Genomic DNA, 26,792 nt, shown 5'->3' on the forward strand with positions numbered 1-26,792 from the left:
GGTACCACAGGAGCCTTTCACATGGCCATAAAGTCTGCCTCTGTACTGCAATGCAATGTCATTTTAAGCACTTGTCTGTGGAGTTCCACCACCCTATAACTCTCTACACATTGAGGAAACGTTAGCCAAGTTTAGTTTAGTTTAGAGATACAGTGAGGAAACAGGCCCTTCGGCCCACCGAGTCCATGCCGACCAGTGATCCCTGCACACTCACACCATCCTGCACACACTAGGGACAATTTACAATTATACCAAGCCAATTAACATACAAACCTGTACGTCTGGCAGAAGGATGGATGCAAAGAGTAGGAGTAAATGGGTCCTTTTCACAATGGCAGGCAGTGACTAGTGGGGTACCGCAAGGCTCAGTGCTGGGACCCCAGCTATTTACAATATATATTAATGATTTGGACGAGGGAATTGAATGCAACATCTCCAAGTTTGCGGATGACACAAAGCTGGGGGGCAGTGTTAGCTGTGAGGAGGATGCTAGGAGGCTGCAAGGTGACTTGGATAGGCTGGGTGAGTGGGCAAATGCATGGCAGATGCAGTATAATGTGGATAAATGTGAGGTTATCCACTTTGGCGGCAAAAACAGGAAAGTAGACCATTATCTGAATGGTGGCCGATTAGGAAAAGGGGAGATGCAACGAGACCTGGGTGTCATGGTACACCAGTCATTGAAAGTAGGCAGGTACACAAAAATGCTGGAGAAACTCAGCGGGTGCAGCAGCATCTATGGAGCGAAGGGAATAGGTAACGTTTCGGGCCGAAACCCTTCTTCATTGAAAGCAGGCATGCAGGTGCAGCAGGCAGTGAAGAAAGCGAATGGTATGTTAGCATTCATAGCAAAAGGATTTGAGTATAGGAGCAGGGAGGTTCTACTGCAGTTGTACAGGGTCTTGGTGAGACCACACCTGGAGTATTGCGTACAGTTTTGGTCTCTTAATCTGAGGAAAGACATTCTTGCCATAGAGGGAGTACAGAGAAGGTTCACCAGACTGATTCCTGGGATGTCAAGACTTTCATATGAAGAAAGACTGGATAAACTCGGCTTGTACTCGCTAGAATTTAGAAGATTGAGGGGGGATCTTATAGAAACTTACAAAATTCTTAAGGGGTTGGACAGGCTAGATGCAGGAAGATTGTTCCCAATGTTGGGGAAGTCCAGAACAACGGGTCACAGTTTAAGGATAAGGGGGAAATCTTTTAGGACCGAGATGAGAAAAACATTTTTCACACAGAGAGTGGTGAATCTTTGGAATTCTCTGCCACAGAGGGTAGTCGAGGCCAGTTCATTGGCTATATTTAAGAGGGAGTTAGATGTGGCCCTTGTGGCTAAAGGGATCAGAGGGTATGGAGAGAAGGCAGGTGCAGGATACTGAGTTGGATGATCAGCCATGATCATATTGAATGGCGGTGCAGGCTCGAAGGGCCGAATGGCCTACTCCTGCACCTAATTTCTATGTTTCTATGTTTCTATGTCTTTGGAGTGTGGGAGGAAACGGGAGAAAATCCACGCCAATCACGGGTCAAACTCCGTACAGATGGCACCCTTGGTCTGGATCGAACCTGGGTCTCTGGCACTGTAAGGCAGCAACTCTACCGCTGCGCCACCACGCATCCTACTAGGTTTACTAAGCATCCATCACTAAATCAGCAACGTTTCATCGAGTTTAAATTTGGGTAGGTTCAATCCTAATCTGAGAGAGTTCTGTTTCCCCGTCCCTTATTTCTAATCCCAAAGTCAATTGCTCTTATGAAACCACTGTACCTCACTGCTGCAACCAATGTGACATGCATTTATTATTAATGTTTAATGTTTTATGTGTCATTCCTAACTGTCACTGTATGTCATGTTGTCACTTGCAGGTGGAGCACCAAGGCAAATTCATTGTATGTGAATACTTGGCCAATAAACTTATTCATTTACATCGGAGCCTTTAAACACAGAAAAATATCTCAAAAGGATTAAACAAAAAAAATCGACTTGCTTGATGACAATCACATATAATTGTGGGTGTGGCAGGTTGGCATCAGAAACAAGGAAATAATTCTTCCTGCAAAACTGCGCAGTACTTGAGCACATATATATTTGCAGCCATATGGAGAATGAAAGGAGCCATTGTTTAAACACAGTGACCAGTTAACAGCCTAATGTAGAATGACCTTCACATTCCAGGTGACAAGACACCCAAATAAAAAGCCATTAATGCTTCCTCTCCAATGCCTCACTGTTGGAAGAGTAAATAATTTGAATATAAACAGTGTATATCAAATTAATTAGCGTGGCAATCTCGAAATTAGCCACAGCCGGTGTTTGCATGTCATCCACAGTTTACTTACTTATCTTCAGTAATCAACAGTTGATTGCACATTGCACGTGTATACAAGATGTTAACTTCTCAAAGAATGAGGAAATAATTTTGCTTACATCCTTGTTTAGAGTAAATACAGCTATCTATCTTTCAAAGCAACTATTTCACATTTTAAAGATGTGCAAGGTTTTATCCAATACTAATGTGGCTTTTAAAATAGGGTTGGGCACGGTGGCACAGCGGTAGAGTTGCTGCCTTTCAGCGCCAGGGACCTGGGTTCGATCCTGACTACGGGTGCTGTCTGTACAGAATTTGATAGTTCTCCCCATTACCTTTGTGAGTTTTCCCCGGGATCTCCGGTTTCCTCCCGCACTCCAAAGACGTACAGGTTTATAGTTTAATTGGCTTGGTAAACAAATTGTAAATTGTCCCTAGTGCGTGTAGACTGTGTTAATGAGCGTTGAATCACTGGTCGGCACGGACTCGCCTGCTACATCACTGTTTCTCCGAACTAAAAATCTGGGTGCGATCCTGACCCTGGGTGTTGTCCGGATGGAGGTTACGCATTCTCCCTGCGACTGCATGGGCTTCCTTCCACATCCCAAAGACATGAAGGTTTGTAGGTTAATTGCCTTCTGTAAATTACACCTAGTGTGTCGGGAGTGGTTGCAAAAGTGGGATAAGATAGTGAACAGTGGGAACAGGTGATCGATGGTCAGCATGCATTTGGTGGCCAAAGGGCCTGCTTTCAAGAGAAGTGAGCATCTATTGTCATATGCCCCGAAATGGAACATTGACATTCTTACTCGTAGCATCAGGATAACAGGTTTGTAAATAGACAACACAAGAAACAAAAAGAATTAAATTAAAAAAAACAATATAATGCAAGAAAAAAACAAAGCCCAAAGTCCCTCGTCCAACCCAGGTAGCTTGTAATGTAGTTGGAGGCGGTACTGTTCATTAGCCTGATAGTTGTTGGAGAAAGGCATTCCTGAACCTGAACATTACAGTTTTCAGACTCCTACATACCTTCTTCCCGATGGCAGGAGTGAAATGAGAGAGCTAGCAGGGTGGTGTGGGCCCTTGATGATGCTGGGTGCATTTTTGAGACAGTGCCTCATATGGATCCTTTCAATAACCATATAACCATATAACCATATAACAATTTTACAGCACGGAAACAGGCCATCTCGACCCCTCTAGTCCGTGCCGAACACATAATCTCCCCTAGTCCCATATACCTGCGCTCAGACCATAACCCTCCATTCCTTTCCCATCCATATAACTATCCAATTTATTTTTAAATGATAAAAACGAACCTGCCTCCACCACCTTCACTGGAAGCTCATTCCACACAGCTACCACTCTCTGAGTAAAGAAGTTCCCCCTCATGTTACCCCTAAACTTCAGTCCCTTAATTCTCAAGTCATGTCCCCTTGTTTGAATCTTCCCTACTCTCAGTGGGAAAAGCTTTTCCACGTCAACTCTGTCTATCCCTCTCATCATTTTAAAAACCTCTATCAAGTCCCCCCTTAACCTTCTGCGCTCCAAAGAATAAAGTCCTAACTTGTTCAACCTTTCTCTGTAACTTAGTTGCTGAAACCCAGGCAACATTCTAGTAAAGAATGGTGGGGAGGTCAATACCCATGATGGGCTAGGCCATGTTCACCACTTGCTGATAGACACAAAATGCTGAAGTAACTCAGCGGGACAGGCAGCGTCTCTGGAGAGAAGGAAATGGGTGACGTTTCGGGTAGAGACCCTTCTTCAGATTAGAGTCAGGAGAAAGGGAAATGAGAGGTATAGATGGTGATATAGATATAGAACAAATGAATGAAAAATATGCACAAAAATGACAAAGGAAACAGGTCACTGTTAGCTGTTTGCTAGGCGAGAACGAGAAGCTGGTGCAACTTTTTGTTATTAGCCAAGTACAGTATATACAAGGGAATTTGCCTTAGTGCTTTACTCGCAAGGATAAAAAACGATAGACAGTAGACAATTTTTAAAAAGACATTATAACTTAAACATGTGAAAATAAAATACCAGAGTAAAAAGAGGCTACACTCTTGGCTGTTGAGTAGTGCCATCGCTCGTGGGAAAAAAAACTGTTTTTATGCCTGGCTGTGGCAGCTTTGATAGTCCCTAGTTGCCTCCCAGAGGGAAGTACTTCAAAGAGTTTGTGGCCAGGGAGAGGGGTCAGAGATGATCTTACCAGTTAGCTTGATGGCCCTTGCATTATACAGTTCAATGGGGGAAAGGTTGCAGCCAACAACCTTCTCGGCTGATCGAACGATGAGCTGCAGCCTCCGGATGTCAAACTTGGTGGCTGAGCCAAACCAGACCATGATGGAGAAGGTGAGGATAGACTCTATGATGATAGTGTAAAACTGGACCATCATTGCATGTGGCAGATTGTCAGAGAAATCAAGACTGACATCATTGGGTTGTAAGAAGAAGGGTCTGAAGAAGGGTTTCGGCCCGAAACGTTGCCTATTTCCTTCGCTCCATAGATGCTGCTGCACCCGCTGAGTTTCTCCAGCATTTTTGTGTACCTTCATTGGGTTGTAAGCTGCCCAAGCAAAACATGAGATACTGTTCCCCATTTGCTGTACATCTTTACTAAACTAAGCTTTACTTTTGGTGGCCCTCTTGGTTAAGGTGTTCACGGAGCTGTCTTAAACTGGTAAATACTGGAGCACAATATCCTTCAACAACACAAGGAACTCAAATGGACTTTGGTACCCAAATTGCAATAATGCTTGAGGGGAAAAAAACTATTTGAATTGTTAATTGTGAGCTAGTCTATGCATTTATTTGGTTTCAGATTTCATGATGCATGAAGTTTATTGCAGTTTTACTTTTTTTTTTAAACCAAAACAGCTTGCTGTTATGGTATTTTCTGGATTGAATTTTATTTGAAATCTATTTAGATCACAACTGTTTAGAAGCAGTTTATAACAAGTTTATTTCACACTTTCCAATTCCTGGCAAGTCCTGGCGGAGTACAACATTCAATAGAAATAATCAATTTCAGCCGTGGTTCAACGACAGGTGTGCCACCTTTGAAAAATCATGGGTCCAAACTCCAGAAAATATAAAATCTCCACTATAGTCCTAGCACAGGCAGAGAGTCCTACATGAGGAGGTGCTGTTTATTAGATGAGACATTAAGCAGATGTCCCACTCTTCCCTCTCGCTATAAAGGATCCCATGTGAGCTAACTTTCTAAATGGGGAGAGAACCCAGAAATCGGTGGTGCAAAGGGACTTGGGAGAGCTGGTGCAGGATTCCCAAAAACTTATTTTGTAAGTCAAATCGGTAGTAAGTAAGGCAAATGCAATGCTAGCATTTATTTCAAGAGGACTAGAATACAAAAACAGGGATGTAATGCCGTGTCTCTATAAGGTGCTGGTCAGGCCACATTTGGAGTATTGTGAGCAATTTTGGGCACAATATCTGAGGAAGGACTTGCTGGCTCTGGAGAGGGTCCAGAGGAGGTTTACAAGAATGATCCCATGAATGAGTAGGTTAACATATGATGAGTGTTTGACTTTAGTCAGAGGGTAGTGAATCTGTGGAATTATTTGCCACAGAAGGCTGTGGAGGCCAAGTCAATGGATATTTTTAAGTCAGAGATAGATAGATCCTTGATCAGTGTGGGTGTCAAGGGTTATGGGGAGAAGGCAGGAGAATGGGGTGAGGAGGGAGAGATAGATCAGCCATGATTGAGTGGCAGAGTAGACTTGATGGGCCGAATGGCCTAATTCTGCTCCGATCACTTTTGACTTTATGAATTGAAGTAGATCAGGAATTTCTTCAAGGCTCGCAGGTCAGTATGTGCTATTAACTCAGATATCTCAACTGCTTCTTCACTGACATTTGCAGGAGCTTTCTTTGTTGCAAATAAGCTCCATTACATTGGTGTCTTTGGACAGCCCAGGGTGAAGAAACACAGTCCTGTCCCTCCACTGCAGATCCAAGGTGGCGCCCAACACAGGCGACTCTTTTGATGCCCTAGTCATAGCAGTGGATCTGCAATCACACATTGCAATCGCTCCACTCTTTTAAATCTCTAATCCGACAGCTGTACACTGTGAATGGCTCGATTCCAATCATGTATAGTCTTCCCGCTGACTGGTTAGCACGCAACAGAGGTTTTTCCACTGTACCTTGTTACACATGACAATAAACTAGACTAAACTTGCAGAAAGGTCAGCACTCTGCCGATGTGTCCAACTCTGGACACCAGGGTAGCACAGCCAAGAAACTACTGGACTAGCAGCAATAAGCCTGAAACATTAACCCACAGACGCTGGTTCAATAAGTCCTGTGTGTGGAACCTGGGAGAAGTTAATTGGCAGTGGCCATCGATGGTCACAGTGGTGGTTTTCCCGGCTTAAGACATATGCCGGTCCCTCAATATGATACGGGAGCCGTCATTTATTTCCTTAGTAAGACCAGAGGCTTGATGGAGGGGCCCTTTGATCCCTGGCATTTGCGTGATCGAACAAGGGTGGCACTGTGGCACAGCGGTAGAACTGCTGCCTCACAGCGCCAGAGACTCATGTTCGACCCTGACTATGGGTGCTGTCTGGACAGAGTTTGTACGTTCTCCTTGTGACCTGCATGGGTTTTCTCCGGGATCCTCCCACACTCGGAAACACATCAGGTTGTTGAGCAGAAGGGAAGTTAACATCTGGCAACGGGCCTGTATAGGTCAAGGATTTGTGTGTCCAATCTTATCATTAAACATCCAATGTACTAGCCCCATCCTTTCCTTGGGCAGTTTCTCCAAGAGTTTGTTAAAAACAGCTTGCATTCCCAAAATGGAAACCTGCTTCCTATCTGGTTTCCTGGCCTGGAAATGGGGGAGATCCGGGAATAGAAACGTTCACAGCGCCAGACGGAGGCCCAGATAACTATCAGCATCGTCTCCAACGCAATCAGTCCAACGTGGTTCCGGTGAGAGAACCGGAAGCACAACTCCACATTCAGGGACAGTTTCTTCCCAGCTGTTATTAGGCAATTGAATCATCCTACCACAACTATGTTTAGTTTATTGACACGTGTATCGAGGTTCAAGTTCAAGTTCAAGTTCAAGTGAGTTTATTGTCATGTGTCCCTGTATAGGACAATGAAATTCTTGCTTTGCTTAAGCACACAGAAAATAGTAGTCATTTACTACAAAACAGATAAATGTGTCCATATACCATGATATAAATATATACACACATGAATAAATAAACTGATAGTGCAAATAACAGAAAGTGGTTGGTAATAGTCAGAGTTTTGTCCGAGCCAGGTTTAATAGCCTGATGGCTGAGGGGAAGTAACTATTTGTGATTGTGCAGTGATAAGCTTTCTCGTTGCATGCTGACCGGTCAGCAGAAAGACAATACATGATTACAAACAACCCATTTCTGTGGAACTTTGTCATCCGAGAATATAAAAACCTTACTAAAGTCGCACTTGGTAGATCAGCGTTGACGGGTCTCCAAGTGCGCAACACTTTTAATAAGTCGTCCGTGACTCTGAACACCAACTCCGTGTAGCCTTTCCATATTACTGCAACGCCCTCAAAGAACAGGACATGGTTATAAGATGGGGGGGAAAGAGGGGGTGGTCATTTAAAGCCAAAGGTTTAACTCGCAGAGGGCAGTGAATCTCATTGGAGATATTTAAAGAGATGGGTAAATAAATGTTTTAAAGGTTGGGAAGCAGGAGGGTGTGGGGGGGGGGGGGGGGGGGGTGGACGCATGAAGGACCATGGGATTCTGACACTAAAGAATAGTTGAGGCCCGAGGTAGATCAAGCAAGATCAGATTGAGTGATAGTCAAGCTTGAGGGGCCAAATGGTCTCCTCCTATTCCTATCCTCTTGTGTTCCAGAGTGGATTTATTGCTGATTAGTTGATGGTGCCAAATTTTGAACTCCTAATATTGGGTTATAAATTCTATGAGAAACAGAGCACCCAGAACAGGCACAGTGTGTCTTCATTATATGTGGCATGGGGAGTATACAGAAACATACAAAATAGTGAAAGGCTTGGATAGAGTGGTTGTGGAGATAGCTCCCCTAGCATAGGTCATAGCCTCAGAATTAAAGCACGTTCCTATAGGAAGATGAGGAGGAATTTCTTTAGTTAGGGGGTGTTTAATCCGTGGAATTCATTGCCACAGAAGGCTGTGGAGGCCAAGTCAATGGATATTTTTTAAATGTAGAGATAGATAGCGTTTTGATTAGTACTGGTGTCAGGGGTTATGGGGAGAAAGCAGCAGAATGGAGTTAAGAGGGAAAGAGATTAGTCTTGGAAGAGTAGACTTGATGGGCTGAATGGCCTAATTCTGCTCCGATCACATATGAAGAAACAGCAAAGTCGGTGTTAAACCATTACAAATGGGTGAATCTGGCAGCAAATTCTGGAGGACATAGACACCATTGAAAACAAGCCACTGTCAGTCATCTGAACATTGACTTCTCTAACTTCAAGTAGCCCTTGCTGTCCCTCTCCCTCCATCCCTCTTCCTTCCCAGTTCTCCGACCAGTCTTACTGTCTCCAACTACATTTTATCTCTGTTTGCTTTGTTGTTATCGTCTCCCAGCTAACAATAATCTATTCCACATTTTCCTTGATCTCCATTCCCTTTCCCCCCCATTTTCAAACCCTCACACTTCCTTATCTATCCCTCTTCCCCCTGACGTCAGTCTGAAGAAGGGTCTCGGCCCGAAACGTCACCCATTCCTCCTCTTCAGAGATGCTGCCTGTCCCACTGACTTACTCCAGCATTTGGCGTCTATCGCTGTCAGTGATCTCTCCACTAGCGTTACCTTATGGCCCACTACCGGGAAACTGGATGAAACTAGTGAACAGTTAATAATTTAAACTATTCTGGCTGCAAAAATGACCCCAGAAACTGCTTGGCTTTGTTCCACAAGATATAATCAAGCAGGAAGTACAGAAGCCTGAAATCGCACACCATCAACAGCTATTTTCCTGCAATTATCAAGTTCTTGAACCGACCCCAATTCCACCTTGGCAATGAAACTCTACATTCAACCAAAGACTCCAGCAGCCCTTCCCAGGTGAGACAGAGACTCACGTGCACTCCACTAACCTCATCTACTGCATTCAGTGCCCCCAATGTGGTCTCCTTATATCGGCGACACCAAGCATAATGTAGGCGAGTGCTTTTTGCCAAAAACCTCATCTTATTTTAAAGATAGACGCAAAATGCTGGAGTAACCCAGCGGGTCAGGCAGCATCTCGGGAGGAAAAGGATGGGCGACGTTTCGGGACAGGATCCTTCTTCAGTCTGAAGTAAAATTCTGCTACAGTGTAAGGCATCTGCTCTTTGCAGCTTTCTAAATCTGAAGCAGAGTGTGCAAGTGTTTAGTGTTTGTAGACAGTCTGAACATGCCTAGCCAGTAATCATGTCAATACCTGCTGGAACTCTCGGTTGCTAACCATTTAAAAAAAACAAATTCCATTACAAATCTGACCTATCCAAGATGCAGGACAGAACGACACAGGAGATCCTACTTCCCTGTGGCTATCAAACTGTACAACTCCTCCGCCTTCTGTCGTGGGGTAGACTGCGACTGACTCCCCTCCTACCCATCCACCCCCCCTCCCCCCCCTCCTCCTCAATCACTGCACATCCCCCAAGTCTTTGCACTCATCACTTTAATTTCATATTCGATGTATTTTGTGTTTTTATGACTTGGCAAATCAATCTCCCTCCTGGGATAAGTAAAGTTCTATCGTATTGTACCATATCTGTCCTGGGCCTCCTGCATTGCCAGCACAAGGCCACATGCAAATTGGAGGAACAGCACCTCATATTCCACTTGGCTAGCTTAGAATGGTGCTGTATGACCATGGCTAATAAAAAATAATTTACATTTGCTTCTGATTTATCAGCTTTTACTTAATCACTCGAGTTTGTTGCAATCTCCATTTTGCAGTCAGTCAAACCCCAAAAAGTTAATTGGAACACAAGCTTCTTACTTCCTTGCTGGGTGTCTGTGACCGGGTTGATCTGCCACATGTTGCTAGGCAGCAAAGTCATGGAGTCAAAGATAGAGCATACAAAGAGCTGTATCTCTAAACTACTTTCCTCCACTTTTCACCAGTTGAGAATGCCAAAGACAAGGGAGGGTGGGGGCAGCGTGTTGTTAGAGACTGCTCGCTGGTGCAAAACGTGAGAACAGTTTGTGCGAATGAAGTGCCTTTGGATCTTCTGGTACATTGGGCAGCCTGCAACTAATCACCTGCTAGTTACCCACTGTTGGTAACCGGGACACAATCTGGTCAGTTTGAACAGGATTGAATTGAATTGAATAAATGTTATTAGCCAAGTATGTATACATACAAGGAATTTGTCTTGATGCTTTGCTCGTAAGTAACAACACGATATACAGTGGACAATTAAAAATATAACATTATAATTTAAACATGTGAAGAATAAAAAATACCAGAGCAAAAGGAGGCTACAGACTTTTGGCTGTTGAGTAGAGCTACTACTCGTGGAAAAAAGGTGTTTTAATGTCTGCCTGTGGCGGCTTTGACAATCCGGAGTCGCCTTCCAGAGGGAAGTGATTCAAAGAGTTTGTGGCCAGGGTGAGAGGGGTCAGAGATGATCTAACCCACTCGCTTCCTGGCCCTTGCAGTGTGCAGTTACTCGATGGGGGGGGGAGGTTGCAGCCAACAACCTTCTCGGCTGATGGAACGATGCACTGCAGTCTCCGGATGTCTTGCTTGGTGGCTGGGCCAAACCAGACCATGATAGAGAAGGCGAAGACAGACTCTATGATGGCAGTATAAAACTGGACCATCATTGCCTGTGGAAGATTGTGTTTTCTCAGCTGGCGCTGGAAGTACATCCTCTGCGGAGCCTTTTTGACTGTGGAGTTGATGGTAGCCCCCCACTTAAGGTCCCTGAAGATGATGGTTCCAAGGAAGTTAAATGACTCCACAGATGTGACTGGTGTTGTTGATGGTGAGTGGGGGGAGGGGAGGAGGAGCTCTCCCAAAGTTTACAATCAATTCCACTGCCTTGAGCTCCAGGTTGTTGCGATGGCACCAGGATACCAGCTGTGTCACTTCCTGTCTGTAGGCAGATTCCTCCCCATCCCTCAATTCAATCAGGGTTGTGTCAGCTTGACAGAGGTGTCTGTGGAGGTGCAGTTATTAGTGTAGAGAGAGTAAAGGAGAGGGGAGAGTACGCAGCCTTGCGGTGCTCCTATGTTGAGAGTCAGCTGGTCTAAGATGTGCTTTCCCAGCCTCACATGCTGCTTCCTGTCTGTCAGGAAGTTGGTGATCCACTGACAGAGGGGTTCAGGCACAGTCAACTGGGAGAGTTTGGAGTGTAGTAGCTCTGGCACAATGGTGTTGAATGCAGAGCTAAAATCCACAAATAGTGGATATGTAGTTTCCACTAGTGGGAGAGTCTAGAAACAGAGGACTCGAAATAAAAGGACGAACCTTTAGAAAGGAGAGGAGAGATTTTTTTAGTTAGAAGGTGGTAAATCTATGGAACTCATTGACACAGACGGCCGTGGAGCTCAAGTCAATGGATATTTTTAAGGCAGATTCCGAGATTGAAAGGAACTGCAGATGCAGTTTACACGAAAGTTACACAAAATGCTGGAGTAACTCAGCGTGTCAGGCAGCATCTGGAGGATAGGTGACGTTTGGGTCAAAACGTTGGGTCTGAAGAAGGGTTTAGACCCGAAACGTCGCCAATTTATTTTCTGCAGAGATGCTGCCTGACCCCCTTGACAGATTCTTAATTAGTATGGTTGTTCCACAGCTTACTCCTGGGATTTGGAGAACAGCCACATGAGATATGCACATCTTCTGCAGGGGAAGACTAACGCTCCTGGGAACAGGGTAGAACTTCCAACGAAATGCAACACCTGGATTAAAGAACAGAGTTGTGGGATACAGAACATTTTAAATTCCAGCCAAGCTTTTTAATGCACCAAGATGGCAGACTCCGGGGGCATGGTACAATATTAAAGAGGTAGAATTATCAAAGATAATTAACAATAGGACAGGTTTAGTTGATGGGACACGTTTAGATGAGGTAAGGTCCAAACACAGGTAGGTGGAACTAGTGTAGATGGGACATGTTGGCTAGTGCGGGCAAGTTGGGCCGAAGGGCCTGTTTCCACGCTGCAAAACTCGTTGACTCTAAGATTTTGAGAGGTCAAGGGCATGTACCATTGAGGCATTAACAGATAGAAGTTAACGCAGAGTGCACTGCATTTGGGAGATGCCCAGAGGTGCAAGCATACTAATGTGACAATGCCAGAAGGGAAAAGAGCACCAGTGGGTATTAGTGCAAAAGAGACATAGCACAGGGAAGACAAACATAGCTAAAAGAAAATGCATTCCGTCAACATATTTATTATTTTTAATTTTTTTTACACACAGTTGCCACTTGGTCAATATTACGTCACCAATTATCTCTACATCAGACGCACTGAGAAAGTTTTCAATAACAGTTTGCCCAGGTACTTTCCACTCACTCAGCACCAGCACTGATATCCCACACACACCAAGCAGTAATGTTATCAGAGCATTCAATTGACGTCAAGGCATACAAGTAAAGCAATTAGGGGCAGCCATCTGAATCATAAAGATAGATTACAGTTTAGATTTTTCCTCCTCGATTTCTGCCCGAAAGGATTATCAAATGTTTCGTGTGATAACACCCAGTCGCGGCTCAATAGATGGCCATCTCGTCTTTCAGGCACGAGATTGAAACTTCACGTTCCATGATAAAAATCCTTTGTGATGCTCTACAATGTCAGAGTCAGCTGATAGGCACAAAATGGTGGAGTAAGTCAACAGCGTCTCTGGAGAGAAGGAATGGGTGACGTTTCCAGTCAAGACCCTACTTCAGACTGCGAGTGAGGGGAGGGGGAGACTAGAAATATGGTAGAGTAGGGTGTGAAAATGACAGATCCAAGCAGACGATGATAAGGAAATGAAGGATGGTTCTTTGTTAGCTGAGGAGAAGGTGACAAGCAAGCATACAAGCAATAAAATTAATCAGAAGGACAGTGGAACTAGTCAGAGAACTAAGGTGAGGGAGGAACAGTGAGAGGGGGATAGCGATGGTCATTTGAAGTTCGAGAAATCAATATTAATATATCAAAATCTAATATACAATGGGGTGTAAGCTGCCCAAGCAAAATATGAGGTGCTGATCCTCCAATTCGTGTTGGGCCTCACGCTGATAGTGGAGGAGGCCCGGGACAGAAAGGTCACTGTGGGAATGGGAGGGGGAGTTAAAGTGTTTAGCAACCGGGAGATCAGGTAGGCCTCGGCGGATTGAGCACGTCAGTTTGTTTTTGTCATTGCATTGAATTAAACCCCAATCTACTCCCATGGGTCAGTAAAACGCCCCATGGCAACCATCCAAGAAGAGCACACGATTTCCTCTTGCTGTCCTACTTAATGGGTGGTGGGTGTATGGAACGTGCTGCCAGAGGAGGTCGTTGAATAAGTACGAGAACAATGTTTAAAAGATATTTGGACAGTAATGCCCCTGTCCCACTTAGAAAACCTGAACGGAAACCTCTGGAGACTTTGCGCCCCACCCAAGGTTTCCGTGCGGTTCCTGGAGGTTGCAGGTGGTTGCAGGTAGTGGAAGCAGGTAGGGAGACTGACAAAAACCTCCGGGAACCGCACGGAAACCTTGGGTGGGGCGCAAAGTCTCCAGAGGTTTCCGTTCAGGTTTCCTAAGTGGGACAGGGGCATTAGGAATAGGAATACCTTATAGGCACAGTGAAATTCTTTGCTTGCCTACACAATGTATACAAATAGTGGCCACCTACGTCACTGATAAAGTTACAAAGCACACCGGCGCCTCCTTTTGTTCCACAACCCCCCCCCCCCCAGCAGTTCTCCCACTCTGGGTCCCCATTGTCCTTTGTGTCATTCCCCCCCCCCCCCCCACCCCCCACCCCCACATTGTCCATTGTTCTCCCCCCACCTCCCTCACGGTAGTCCCCCCATGCCGGGTCGTCCCATTGAACATGGACAGGAAAGGGTTGGAGGGTTATTGGCCAAATACAGGCAGGTGGGACTGGTTTAGATGGGACAGCTTGATCGGCATGGGCAAGTCAGGCTGAAGGGCCTGTTTCTGTGCTGCATGGCTATGACTGTATTAATGTTATCAAAACTGTTTACTTACACCTTGTTTTACTCGTGTATCTCTGCACTGTGGATGGCTCGACAGTAATCATGTATCGTCTTTCTGCTGACTGGTCAGCCCGCGAGAAAAGTTGCTAAAGCTGCTCCAAAAAAAAGCCACTATCATCAGTTTTCAAAAGCATCAAATTGGGTATGAAATGGTTCAGGATGTTATGAAAAATGTCATTGTGCCTCTTTTACCATCCCTCTGGGCACAGCCAAGTGACCACGAGCAGGCCACTTGACATGTCCATCAGCATGGGCTAACATAGCAGCCACCACTAATCCTGACACAACCTCCTTGGGTGCTCAAACTCAGTAATTGAGGATTCAGGACCGAGTTGTAGAAACTCGAGGCACAGAATGGTGACATCCTCATCATTATGTTATTCCTTTTTCCTAGCACTTGGGTACGAGATAATGCTCCCCAAGTTTGTGACGAAGGCCATGGAGGATCTTGCATTTTAAACGGCATTTCTCATGACCCCAGGAAGAACCAAATATTTCACCAGCCTTTGGATGACTTCGGAAGCAAGGTCACTGTGGAAACACAGCCAAGCTGCACACAGCTAGCAGGATACTCAATCAGTGAAGGTGCCCGGGGAACAATCATGGGCTTGGACAACAGATACATTGCGTTTAGAATCACCTGACAGCGTCAACAAAGCGTTTGTTTGTCACTGTGTTCAAAACCTTACAGGGTGACAAGGAATTTGCGGGTGTGGTTATGGTATTGGATTAACAAGGCTAAGGTTTCGAGTTAAAATCATGCCACGATAACCTGAAACCGACTTCCATAAGTCTGGCCATTTGTGGGGTGCTTCGTGTCTGGTTTGTGCCACCTTCTCAGCTTGTGCCTCCATTGTTTGTACAATGGGAACAGCCCAGCAATCTGATCCCACTGCTGACTTATTGCAAGTATACATCACATCTATTAATACATGACAGGAATAATGACCGAATCGTTTACTCAAAGGCCAAACACGTCATGGGGCAGAGCAGCCTGGAGGTCAAATGGAGGCACACGTGCTTGTCTGTACGGAGTTTGTACGTTCTGTATGGGTTGACCTGTGTGGGTTTTCTGTGAGATCTTCAGTTTCCTCCCTCACTCAATAGACAATAGGTACATTTGGCCCTTCGAGCCAGCACCGCCATTCACTGTGATCACGGCTGATCATCCACAATCAGTACCCCGTTCCTGCCTTCTCCCCATATCCCTTGACTCTGCTATCTTTAAGAGCTCTATCTAACTCTCTCTTGAAAGCATCCAGAGAATCGGCCTCCACTGCCTTCTGAGGCAGAGAATTCCACAGATTCACAACTCACTGGGTGAAAACATTTTTCCTCATCTCCATTCTAAATTGCCTACCCCTTATTCTTAAACTATGGCCTCTGGTTCTGGACTCCCCCAACATCGGGAACATGTTTCCTGCCTCTAGCGTGTCCAAACCCTTAATAATCTTATATGTTTCAATAAGATCTCCTCTCATCCTTCTAAATTCCAGTGAATATAAGCCCAGTCGCTCCATTCTTTCAACATATGACAGTCCCGCCATCCCGGGAATTAACCTCGTGAACCTACGCTGCACTCCCTCAATAGCAAGAATGTTCTTCCTCAAATTTGGAGACCAAAACTGCACACAATACTCCACCTGTGGTCTCACCAGGGCCCTGTACAACTGCAGAAGGACCTCTTTGCTCCTATACTCAACATATATTATATTGTAAATAACTGCGGTCCAAGCAGCGAGCTTTGCGGTACCCCACTAGTCGCTGCCTGCCATTCTGAAAGGGGCCCGTTTATCCCTACTCTTTGTTTCCTGTCTGCCAACCAATTTTCTATCCATGTCAGTACCCTACTCCCAATACCACATGTTCTAATTTTGCCCACAAATCTCCTACGTGATACCTTATCAAATGCTTTCCAAACGTTGAGGTACACTACATCCACTGGCTCTCCCTTGTCCATTTTCCTAGTTACATCCTCAAAAAATTCCAGAAGATTAGTCAAGCATGATTTCCCCTTCTAAAATCCATGCTCTCAGACCAATACTGTCACTGCTATCCAAATGTGCTGCTATTTCATCTTTTATAATTGACTCCAGCATCTTCCCCACCACCAATGACAGGCTAACTGGTCTATAATTCCCTGTTTTCTCTCTCCCTCCTTTCTTAAAAAGTGGGATAACATTAGCTACCCTCCAATCCACAGGAACTGACCCTGAATCTTTCGAACATTGGAAAATGATCACCAATGCATCCACGATTTCTAGAGCCACCTCCTTAAGTGCCCTGAGATTCTACAGGTTCGTAGGTTAATTGGCTTGGTATAAATATAAATTGTCCCTAGTATGTGTGGGATAATGTAAGTGTGCAGGGATCGCTGGTCGGTGCAGACTCGGTGGGCCGAAGGGCCTGTTTCCATGCTAAACATAAACTTAACTCTGGGTGCATGGATTTTGGCATGATCAAGCCAAATTAGGTGGCGAATCAAAGAGCACCATTCACTTGAAGCAGACTGCTTGCCAATTAATAATGTAAGCTTACCCAACTTTATTTGTTTATTTATATTCACTCTATATGTACATGTTTTAAATTGCAGCAGCCGGGAGAAATTTGAGATAAATCATTTGTTATTTTGATCATTCTTTTGTTAATTGGCCAGTGCCACAGGGTGTGACAGCTCGAGTCCTAGTAGCCACTAATGTGAAATAGTCACACAGTCATAGAGACGTACAACATGGAAACAGGCCCTTTGACCCAGCTTACCTATGCCAACCAAGGTGCCCCATCTACATTAGTCCCACCTACCCATGTTTGGCCCATATCCCTCCCTCTAAATCTTTCTGATCCATGTTATAGTTTCTGCCTCAACTACCTTCTCCATCAGCTCATCCCATATACCCACCACCCTCTGAAAACACTGCCCTTCAGATTCCTATTGCATTCCGTTGCAGCGACTGGCTGCGGAGGCAACAAATAGGCCCCGACCTCGGATGATCACAGAGGAAGAGGAATTAACTTTCTAGTGCCTTTCCCCACAGAGGAAATTTTTGATTCTGCTGTGGGGGGACGTTCATGTTAAACTCTATAATGCGTTGTGTCATTTTTCTTTTTTTTTTCTTTTTCTATGGATGTACGGAAACCTAATTATTTCTTCTATGTAAAGCACTTTGGTTTCAACGCAAGTTGATTTGAACGTGCTATATAAATACAATGTACTTACTTACTTATTAAATCTTTCCCCCCTTACCTAAAACCTATGTCCTCTGGTTCTTGATTCCCCTACTTTGGGTAAGAGACTGTGCAGCTACACTATCTATTCCCCTCGTGCTTTTATACACCTCCACAAGATTTCTTCTCATCCTCCTACGGAGCAAAGAGTACAGTCCTAGCCTGCCCAATCTCTCCTTATAGCTCAGGACCTCAGGTCATCCTGTCATCAGTGATAGAAGCAGAATTAGGCCATTCAGCCCATCAAGTCTACTCTGCCATTTAATCACGGCTGATCTATATCTCCCTCCTAACCCCGTTCTCCTGCCTTCTCGCCATAACTATCCTCAAATCTTCTCTACACTTTCCAGCTTAACATCTTCCCTATTGCAGGGTGACTAAAACCGAACACAATACTACAACTGTGGCCTCACCAGCGCCTTGTACAGCTGTAACATAACATCCCAGTTAGACAAAAGTGCTGGAGAAACTCAGCGGGTGCAGCAGCATCTATGGAGCGAAGGAAATAGGCGACGTTTCGGGCCGAAACCCTTCTTCAAACTGACATCCCGCTTCTACACTCGTGTAACATAACAACCCAACTCTATTCTCTTGTAACCTATATTCAGGCATCTAGGTTAAGGCACCAAAAAAGGGTCTCAACCCAAAATGTCGCCTATTTCTTCTCTCCATAGATGCCTCCTCACCCGCTGAGTTTCTCCAGCATTTTTTGTCTACTTTCAATTGTTTCAGTATCTGCAGTTCTTTCTTAAACAGCCCAACTTCTATGGTCATGTAACATAACCCACCTTCTATACTCATGTAACACAACATCCCAACTCTATACTCATTAACATAACATCCCAACTTCTATGGTCATCCCAGCTCCATACATGTAATATAACATCCTAACTTTTATATTCATGGCCTAACCTGCTCACAGGACCTTTGTTGGAACCCGCACAGCAACAGGATGAGGGCAGGAGGAGATGGTCACGCAAGGACTGGGAGCCATCCTGCGAAGGCTGGCGATGCCAACAAACAAATAAACTAATCAGTGCCATATTCACATCTCAAAGTGGCACCAGCAAAATGCCTTGCGAAATGTTCAGCGGACCACTCAGTTTCAGAGCAATTAAGGACGGCAACAGTTTGTCAAAAGGGCCAAACCACTGCAGTGCTTTCATCACCAACAATGGAAGGCTTTTTAACATTCATTAGCACGAGGCTCTCAATCAAAGGGCAATTATTTTTATTCACTCAGAGAATGTAGTCACCATTGGCAAAGCTACCATTTATTCTCCTTATCTAATTGCCCTTGAATTGAACAGTTTACTGGATCATTTCACATGGTACTTAAGAGTCAAGTGCATTGTTTTGGGTCTGCAGTCAAATGCAGCTCACTAGTTAAGGACCAACTGCTTCCTTCCCCGAAGGACCTTAATTAACCAGACGGCTTCTTTAAATGACAATCTGATCGTGTCATAGTCAACACTGGTGATAAGATATCAATTCCGCTTTGTAACAAAAAAGGAAATGAATTCCTATGTTGCAACAGAAGGACTTGAATTTCTGCAAATTGATCGTTAGTCTAGGACTTATTTATTAGCCAAACAATATGTCACTGTGGTTACACAAGAGAAAAGGTGGCTGGTAATAAAAATCTTTCATGTGTTTGCCAGTCTTAACAGTAGCAATATGAAAGATGGTTAAAAGCCAAAAAACACAGATTGCTGTCACCTTTGCTGCAGAAAGCAGATAAAACTGTTCTCTTGTAGGTGTCTGCTGTTCACTAACAACATTTCTTCTCCATCATTTTTAAATGCATTGCTCAAGTTATATTCAGGCATCTAGGATAAGGCACCAATTACTTTCTTGCCAACTGGATCCAAATGGATCTTCAATACTCGAGCAAATTTAAAGCTTTTACACAGTTCCAGTAAGTGGTTACTGACCAGAAACACAAAACATTTTCCCTCCCTACAGATGCTGCCAGCCTTCCCGAGTATCTCAGAAGTTCATTGGTTATAGGAGCAGAATTAGGCCATTCGGCCCATCAAGTCTACTCCGCCATTCAATCATGGCTGATCCATCTCTCCCTCATTCTCCTGCTTTCTACCCATATCCCTGGCACCATTATCTGCAGCATTTTCCATTTTCATGGCAGATTTCCAGCATCGGAATTTGTTTGCCTTTTTCAGAATCCATGGGTTAGATTTACTTTAGATGGACAGGAAATGCTGGAGTAATTCAGTGGGTCGGGCAGCATCTCTGGAGAAAATGGGCAGGTGACGTTTTAGGTCAGGATCTTTCTTCAGACTCATTTACTGATCTCTCACTGGATCAATGCCTCAAGGTTACAAGCTACAACATATGACTCCCAATTACTCTGGTGCATTCCATAAATTAGATCGGGGTGTGTCGGGGTGTGTCAGTGTATTGGGCCCGCTGGTCAGTGCCGACTCGGTGGGCCGAAGGGCCTGTTTCCACATTCTAAGTCTAAACAAAGCCAAATATTAAAATCAAAACCAGTCCAGAATTTCCTGAAGAAGTATCAAAGAATCTGAAGAAGGGTCTGGATCTGAAACCTCGCCCATTCCTTCTCTCCAGAGATGCTGCCTCACCCACCGAGTTATTCCAGCATTTTGTGTCTACCAAGAATTGTTACAAGTCTTTCTTAAAAAGAAATACAAGAAAAATGTAATGTGAAGGAATTTTGCCATGAGTAACAAATCTTTGGAACTATTGTGGCACTCCACACCTTGCAGTACACTCCTGGAGCCTATTCTCCACCTCTCTCAGAATAAGATATTGATGTATTTTGGCATAACACAAAAAGTTGGTATTTAGTTGCATTAAGAGTTCCTTTTTAAATAACAAGATTTATGTAGTGCAAAGTCTAGAGGCCCAGAAAGGAAACAATAGGAACAGAAAATTCTACTCCTTCGTGTTTAAATAAAACCACCCACTGCTTTTCTGCATTTTTATTTTGCTTTCCTCGTTTTTCTTTTCTTTTCTCCCTGCTTCCAATCTTTGCTTCCCTCATTATGCTTTCTTCTGCGTCTACTTTCTTTCCCTATCCTTAGACGTCACCAAATAGTGATATCTTAGCCGACACCAAGCCGATTAGCTGACAAATCTGTTTTTTTTTTTTTGAGTGTGGTAAGATACCGGAGATCCCGGAGAAAACCCACACTGTCACAGAGAGAACGTACAAACTTGATACAGACAGCTCCCGTAGTCAGGATCGAACCCGGATCTCTGGCGCTATAAGGCTGCAAGTCTGCTGCCGCACCACCGATCAATATACTCTACCTTATAGAGGTGTGTATGATCATAAGGGGAATAGAGAGCGTGTATGCACATCGGCTTTTACCTAGAGTAGGGAAATCATGAACCAGATGGCAATCAGTGGGTTATTCAGCAGAGTAGACACAATGGGCTGAATGGCCCAGTTCTGCTTTTATTTCTTTATGAACATTGGTTTAAGGTTAGACGGGAAAGATTTAATAGGAACCCAAGGCACAACCTTTTCCACTCAAAGGGTGGTGAGCATATGGAATGTACCACCAGAGTAGGTAGTCGAGGCAGAGACTAAAATAACATTTGAAAGATATTTGGACAGGTACTTGGATAGGATAGGTTCAGAGGGATATGGGTCAAATGCAGGCAGATGGGACTAGTGTAGATGGGGCATCTTGAAAACCATGAGAAAATTGGGCCGATGGGCTTGTTTGGTGCTGTACGACTATACCTTACTTATTTTACCAGCAGAAATGTTATTCATCTTTGCAACGTGGTTAAAGCTGCAATGGCAATAACAAAAACAAGGAAAGAGACAGACAGGCAAACATATTAAACATTTATAGATCAGGTTTGTTGGGTTAATATTGCATCTGCTTTGAATGACATTATGACCACATCAGGGTGAAGGAACCAGATGGTATCCTTGGAATAAGAGGGACAATTTCCTCCGCCCATTTACTGTTTAAACACTTGGGTTGCACGGACATCTCTAAAGTGGTAACTCCAGGAAACTCTGGAGTTTAGAAGGATGAGAGGGTATCTTATTGAAATGTATAAGATTGTTAAGGGTTTGGACACACTAGAGGCTGGAAACATGTTCCCAATGTTGGGGGAGTCCAGAACCAGGGGCCACAGTTTAAGAATAAGAGGTAAGCCATTTAGAACAGACACGAGGAAACACTTTTTCTCACAGAGAGTTGTGAGTCTGTGGAATTCTCTGCCTCGGAGGGCGGTGGAGGCCGGTTCTCTGGATACTTTCAAGAGAGAGCTAGATAGGACGGAGTCAGGGGATATGGGGAGAAGGCAGGAATGGGGTACTGATTGGGGATGATCAGCCATGATCACATTGAATGGCGATGCTGGCTCGAAGGGCTGAATGGCCTACTCCTGCACCTATTGTCTATTGAAACCATAACCATATTTGAGGAATATTTTCCACATCAAGCTGTACTAACCACAAAGTGAACAACACTGGCTGGTCTTCATAAGTTATAGGAGCAGACTTAGGCCATTCGGCCAATCAAGTCTACTCTGCTATTCAATCATGGCTGATCTACCTTTCCCTCTCAACCCCATTCTCCCTGTAAACCCTGACACCCGTACTGATCAATAATCTGTTAATCACTGCCTTAGAAATATCAATTGACTTGGCCTCCACAGACTTCTGTGGCAATGAATTCCACAGATTCACCACCCTTGGACTAAAGAAATTCCTGCGCATCGCCGTTTTAAAGGCACGTCCTTTTATTCTGAGATCCTCTCCACATCCACTCTATCCAGACCTTTCACTATTCAGTAAGTTTCAATGAGGTCCCCTCTCGTTCTTCCAAACTCAGCTCCTTCTAACGTCGACCTGCTAATTGAGTCTCCCAACAGTGGAGTTTGGGATAGCAATCACCAGGGAAACTAGGACCAAGGGAACTTTCAGTCTATGGTTTAATTTAGCGATGTAGCAAGGAAACAGGTCCTTCGGCCCACTGAGTCCGCGTCAACCAGCGAATCTCGTACACTATCCTGCACACCAGGGACAACTTACAGAAGCCAATCCACCTACAAACCTGTACGCCTTTGGAGCGTGAGAAGAAACCGGAGCACCCGGAGAAAACCCACGTCGCATGGGGGTGAACGTATAAACTCCGTACAGACAGCACCTGTAGTCAGGATCGAACCCGGGTCTCTGGCGCTGCAAGGCAGCAACTCTACCGCTGTGCCGCCCTTAATGACAGAAGGATGCGCATTTGGAATGAAATACGCACAGTGTATAAACCAACAGGACTGGGATAGAATAAGAGAGAGTAGACATTTAATACCTCTACAAGGTATAACAAAAATACATTAGTAGCACCCCGGTGTGTTCACACACACACACACTGCCTCGTGAGAGGACATGCCAGAATAACATTCCTACAATATTAACCCCACCATTATCCCCTTTGGAAAAAAAATGATCTTTGCTTTGATCGATACACATATATTAAGGGACATCACTGATCGAAGGGCACCAGGCTGTATGTATATATGTGTGTGTGTGAGTATATATATGTGTATATATATATATACACATATATACACACACACACATATATACATACAGCCTGGTGCCCTTCGATCAGTGATGTCCCTTAAGGGTCTCGACCCCGAAACGTCACCTATCCATTAACTCCAGAGATGCTGAATCAAGGGATAGGGGGAAGAAAGCAGGAACGGGATACTGATTTTGGATGATCAGCCATGATCATATTGAACGGGAGAGGTGCTGGCTCGAAGGGCCGAACGGCTTACTCCTGCACCTATGTTTCTAAGCTGCCTGTCCCGCTGAGTTACTTCAGCATTTCGTGTCTACCTTCGGTGTAAAACCAGCTGCCCACACTACCCACCTCCACAGATACATACAGAGTAGCTTCCGTCTATTCCGCTTGGATTTCAGATTTCGCCTGCAATGCATCGAAATTCAACCCGCGCTGACAATCCCAAACAAACAGGGACCTTCTTTCAACGCGAAATAAAATATCTCTCCACATCACGGTCGATATCTCTCGTCTCCCCCTCCCACCTCCCCCGTCCCCTGACACTCAGTCTGAAGAAGGGTCTCGACCCCCAAACGCCACCCATTCCTTCTCTCCAGAGATGCTGCCTGTCCCGCGGAGTTACTCCGGCTTTCTTGGGTTTAAACCAGCATCTGCAGTTCCTTCCTACACAACATTTGAGAGCAGTCGCCACCGGCGTGGGCTATTGAAAAGGTTTAGCAGAGAGCTGGTGAACTGAATGAAGAGATGTACCTTAGTTGCTGGTCTTCAGAAGTGGCCCGAGGGGTCCAGAGGACGTGGTCCACAGACAGATCAGTCCAACACACATACACTCAACCCAGGCTCCGACAACAGGTTGACACTAGACTTCAACCCCCCCCGCATGAACTTCCCAGAAAAGTTGGTTTGTGAAACAGTCGTTCTTTTATCCTGCTGATTAAAGTTGGGGTTTAGACTTCTCCCCATCAGCTTCCCTGGTGCAGAGACGGGTCAGAGTTGCTCTCGCCCTTTCCAGCAGACAGTCCTTGTTGTGTGGAGCTGCAGTCACATAGAGCGTCCCCATGGCCCTGCTGTAGTCACCGTGCCTCCAGCCAGCCTCATCGCAGCTCAGCCAACACCACACTCCTTGCCTCACATCTCTTTCATCCTCGCTTTATCAACAGCAGCACAAAGGTGTCCGCTGGGTCCTAGAGCTCCTTCCTGTGTGTGTGTGTGTGTGTGGCGCGGATTTATTAACCCTTCCATCGCCAGACTCCTCTGCAATATCTCTCCATGTCTCTCGTTTCCCTCTCCCCTGACTCTCAGTCTGAAGTAGGGTCTCGACCAGAAAACGCCACCTATTCCTTTTCTCCAGGGATTCTGCCTGACCCGCTGAGTTACTCCAGCTTTTTGTGTCTATCTTTGGTGTAAAGTAGCACCCACACTTCTATGTTGTCTGCTCCACTGCGAAATCTCCTCAAGGTGTTCCTACTTTGAAGAAGTTCACCTCCTCTCTCCCACGAGAGTTCTGCGACATCCTCTCTCGCTGCTCCCCTTCTGTGATCACTCCTGATCTCCCACCATGTTTTAACCCAGGGTAGACAAAAATGCTGGAGAAACTCAGCGGGTGAGGCAGCATCTATGGATCGAAGGAAATGGGCAATGTTTCGGGTCGAGACCCTTCTTCTGACTACAACTATAGTGGGCCTCACCCACTGAGTTTCTCCAGCATTTTTGTCTACCTTCGATTTTACAGCATCTGCAGTTCCTTGTTAAATGTTTTAACACAGACTCGCTTCCACAGCCTATCATCTTTCATTCATTTGTTCTATATCTCTCCATATCACCATCTATATCTCTCGTTTCCCTTTTCCATGACTCTCAGTCTCGACCCGAAATGTCACCTATTTCTTTTCTCCAGAGATGATGACAAGTACCACCCAGATTCAAGAACAGCTTCTTCCCCAATGTTATCAGACCTATCGTAAACTAAGCTTATCTTCCCGATCTCCCAATCTACCTCATTGTGGCCTCTGCACTTTTTTTAATCTCGACTTTTTCTGATGCTGAACACTATATATTGTGCACTCTATTTCATTTCCCCCTTTGCATTAACTAATGTGCCCAGGACCGGTATAGTTGTAGTCATGCATGGGATGATTCAGCACGCAAAACAACGTTTATCATCGTATTTCAGTGTATGTGACGATCATAAACCAATACCGATCTTTATTGCAGATGACCCAACTATGTGTTACAGGGAAATTGTGAAATTGTTACACTGCGCATTTTCTAGGAATGCAAACCAATGTGGGGTTGTACGTGTAATGTTTTTAAGCAAATTTAGTCAGAATTTGATAACCAAATAGTGAAGAAAAGTTTTATATTTGTTGCAATGTAAAGAGTAAGTTGAAATTGCAACACAGAATTAATCAATGTCACCTTGGTGTTCCATGCTTGCATTTACACTTCATAGCTTATTCCCACCTTATTCCATCCCACCTCTTGCTCAAAGCTTCTTTTCTTTTCCCTACATGTATTGACCCAACTTTTCCTTAGATGTATCTGTGCAAGTCGTCTCAAGTTTTGGGTTCCACATTCTCACTGTTCTCTCGGGGATCATGACAGAAGCCTCCTCGTGGCGATCCCCAGAGACGATGACATGGTGCGCTCTGTGACGCGTCGGGTGACCAATTCTGTCAACATGTTGGACGGCGACAGAAGGCAACAGTGAGCTATACATCGTCTGACACACGAGCGAACAAACTGCTCTCTCAGACAGAAACAAGCTTCTCCTGAATTTCCAATGGGATCCATTGATGAGTATCGGCCAGATAATCATCTGGAAATGTTGCCAAAACTGTCCCAATTATCCTGTGCAGCTTCCAAAAACTACGAGTTTTCACAACAAGCAGAGGCAAAAGTCCCCGTGGGGAAAATTCACAGATGTGCATGCTTTGGGTTTAAGTTGGCTCAGAGGAAACCTTCACAGTCAGGGCAAGAACCTGCAAACTCCACACAGATGGCATCAGTCATATTTTAACCCAACTCTCTGGAGCAGTGAGCTGCAGCAGAGACCTACCACTACCGGTGGAGGGCTCTACCCGAGCCGGCTGCCTGCCCCTTTTCCGGGGATACGTCCGTGTCCGGGTGCGGATGGAAAGGGAATACGCCCTGTCTACGGGCACCCTGAGGGAGTTCCGCGACCGCTGGGCATCGAGGGGGTTTGAATGTATCCTGGACAAGGATTGCAATATAGTTGTTTAGCAGTTGCTTAGCATATTTGTTTCGTCTTGTATTATGATGCTGTTTTGTTTTATTGTATTGTAAATACTATTTTAATATTTGAATAAATATTTTTGATTTAAAAAAAAAACTTAAAAAAAAACTGTGCCACTATGCCGCACTTAAAGGCAAAATAGGCAGCACCACTAGTACGTCTACTCCAGCTCACAGCTCCAGAGAATTGGGTTTACAATAGACAATAGACAATAGACAATAGACAATAGGTGCAGGAGTAGG

The 26,792-nt window shown here is 44.8% G+C and overlaps 1 protein-coding gene across 1 annotated transcript in view; it reads right to left on the reverse strand.

Annotated features, from left to right (window-relative positions):
• Nucleotides 1-24,475, reverse strand: part of tc2n (tandem C2 domains, nuclear) — an 82,403-nt gene extending 57,928 nt beyond the window's left edge. Inside the window, exon 1 of the mRNA XM_033027662.1 lies at nt 24,045-24,475. The gene's annotated coding sequence lies outside the window, so the exon portion shown is untranslated. The remainder of the gene's footprint in view (nt 1-24,044) is intronic.
• Between the last annotated feature and the right edge of the window lie 2,317 nt (nt 24,476-26,792).

The sequence above is a fragment of the Amblyraja radiata genome, chromosome 9 (genome assembly GCF_010909765.2).
Source record: "Amblyraja radiata isolate CabotCenter1 chromosome 9, sAmbRad1.1.pri, whole genome shotgun sequence".
NCBI lineage: Eukaryota > Metazoa > Chordata > Chondrichthyes > Rajiformes > Rajidae > Amblyraja > Amblyraja radiata.